This window comes from Phodopus roborovskii, unplaced genomic scaffold, assembly GCF_943737965.1.
Source record: "Phodopus roborovskii unplaced genomic scaffold, PHOROB, whole genome shotgun sequence".
In the NCBI taxonomy this organism is placed as follows: Eukaryota; Metazoa; Chordata; class Mammalia; order Rodentia; family Cricetidae; genus Phodopus; species Phodopus roborovskii.
The window spans coordinates 266,920-270,076 of NW_026125724.1; positions in this window are offsets into that span (position 1 = coordinate 266,920).

Consider the following 3,157-nt stretch of genomic DNA (forward strand, 5'->3'; position numbering starts at 1 on the left):
GCATAACCAATACAGTTCCATAGTCATAGTCACACAGGACCACATCCTCCCAAGAATTCATAGTCACACAGGACCACATCCTCCCAAGAATTCATAGTCACACAGGACCACACCCTCCCAGGAAGTCATAGTCACACAGGAACACATACTCCCATGAAGTCACAGTAACACAGGACCACATCCTCCCTTAAACTCATGGTCACACAGGACCATGTGCTCCCAGAGTGACTATGTTTCTGAAGAGACTAAATATTGAGCTAAATCTTACCCTCTGGGAACAGGGACAAATGGCATGTCTATGGATGAATAGTGTGGTCTTCACAATGAAGTCACTCCCTTGCTGCCACAGCTTTTGAAGTATATATTCACTAAGGAATGAATGTGACTGACATATGCTGTAAGACTCTCAAGAGGATTCAAGTTCAGTTCCCAACACCTATGCCAAGTGACTCATAATATCCTTTTATACCAAAGCAAAGAAAATCCATGTCCCCTGGCCTTGAGGTCATGTGCAGTCATTAATACACACATGGATCACTCCAGCATGTATGTGGGTGTGCAAACACACACATGCATGCTAACACGCACACTCACAAACAGGCATGCACACAAATACAAACACACTCACACATTCATGCATACATGCACATGCACACACTCACTCTCATACATACTCCTTTAAAAATAATATTTTTTCCAGTTGTAGATTTCATCACAAAGTTCTGACCGCATCCATGGTTTCTGTCTCCAAAGGTCTCTCTACTTTTATTATTAACAGCAGCCTCCTACTGATTGAAGCAAGATCTACAACCTCTCAATGTGCTAACATAGTTAGAATGCTTCTTACTGCAAATGGCTGAATGATGTAGGCAAATAAAGACTCTGAATATGTTATATGAGGCTAAGGTTTTCTTTTTATTTATAGTGGTTCTTGGTTTTCTGAGTTTCTCCCCTGTCAACTAAAAAACGATATCTTTCTGAGTACTAAGTGAAGTTCCACAATATTTAAGAGGCAGAGGGGAGGCACCGGCCATTGTCTCCCAAAGACCATCATTCAGTGATTTCATCTCCCTCTTTTTTTTGTCTATTTCCATGTAAAAACAAATAAAAATCTCCACAGTAATTAACCATCATCACTGCAATACACCTCGGAAGCTAAAGGTACCATGTCACCTTTCACAAAAACAGTAACCACAGTCACAACATTCATCACAACTAACAGTACCTATGATGCTACAATCTTACAGGACTTGACATTACTATGTTTGTATTGAAAAAAAAAACCAATTCTTGCCTCTTGTCTTCATCTAGCCATGGAAAATTTGATGCTAAAGACTCTGGCTATGTCTTTTCCTCCTGGGTATACCTCTGTGTTAAAAATTTTCACTGAATTATTTTAGTATCCAAACTTGAAAGGGGCATTTGAGTGCACATAGTTTAATAAGGAAATATAGGCAGCAATGAAGAGGGGGTTTTACAGGGATCATAAAGGGAGTTTCAAGAATGAAAGTATAATAACTTCTTCAAGAGCAATATGACAGCGACACGTAGTTTTTATTACATGCATTCATTATATGTATGTATGTGCACATAACATCCATTGGAGGGTCAGGAGACAATCTTTGGTAGTCACTTCACTCCATTCACGGTGTCGATTCCAGGTATTAAAGTTGTGTTGTCAGGGTTGGTGTCAAACATCATCTTTATCTATTTGGCCATCTTGATGGAACCCCATGGTGAAGTTTTTAAAAGTGCTAATCCTAAAGCAGAGCAAACCTCTGGGTGTGTAAATTTCTGCTCTGCCATATAAACGGGGAAATAGCTAGAATTACATTTCTTGTATAGTCTTTCTGATAAAAGCATAGAAATTTCTCCTTGAACAAAGGGTTAAAAATATTTTCTTCTTTAGGAAAACATTACATTAACTTTCTAACTCTCCTTTAGAAAGCAGGTAAAGGTAAAGGTCATCTGCATCACTCTGAACATTGCTATAGCAACACAATACTGATTCATAAGACTTATCTAGATTGTAAAAGAACTGAGGACACTTAAAATTTATATCTTAGTGACTGTTGTAACTATGACAGTAAGTATTGGCTCCTGCTTACTACATGCTCCTTCTAACTCCAGGTGGCCTGTTGGTCTTGGTCCTTCTTGGCTGAACACTTGACTTGGGTGGAGAGGTGGCAATGCCTGATAAAGAAGACTGAGCTGTACACAGGGCTGAAGCAACACCTTGGAAACATGACTGGTGGTGGCCTACTGCCCGTTGTGAACCCCACTTCTGACTTAGACTTTGATTACTTCTGCTGGCACTGCCATGCCCAAATGCCCATCAAAAGTGATATTTTGCATATTTTAAATTGATGTGATGCATAGTGGTTAAAAACATGGAAATAGATTATTACGACTTTCCATGCCTCCAAAGTTTTGAGTAGCAAAGCAAACCTCCCAATCATCATACAATGCTTTACTATTGAATATATTTTAAAACAGAGCTACACTGCATTAGCATACACATGTATATTAGAAATGCAAAGCACAAATTTGAGAAAAAAGTACACCAGCTTTGTTTTCAGAAAATGAAAGGGAATAACACTGAGTCAACAAACAAGAAAAACTATGACGATTTTATTGATAAATGTTTTAAATGTTATCTGAAATTTCATTTGAGTATAACTATATTAATTTAGAGGAATATACTTAAAGCATGTCTCAATTTTTCAAACACCAAATATAACTCTATAAAACTTTGAGCTTTTCCACTTTCAGTAAAGCAGGGATTAATACCTAAACAATATAACTATGTATACACACACACACTCACACACACAGACATATGTAAATCCCTAGACAAGAAATGTCTAGACAAGAGGTAGAACTATAAAGGGCAGCATGATAAATATCCCCAAATGTATCAATATAGAAAATGTCTTGAATACAAGAAAAGTATACATACATAGAATATGGCAAGAATAACTGTGCATAAATTGTAACAATATACAAAATGTCTTGAACATAAGTAAAAATATACATCCATACAATATGGTAAGAATAATGTGCATAAAACATCATAAGTGGAAAGATTTCACACAATATGACAAAAAATAATATAACATACTTCCAGGAAGGGAACATAAACTTAGTTTTACATAGC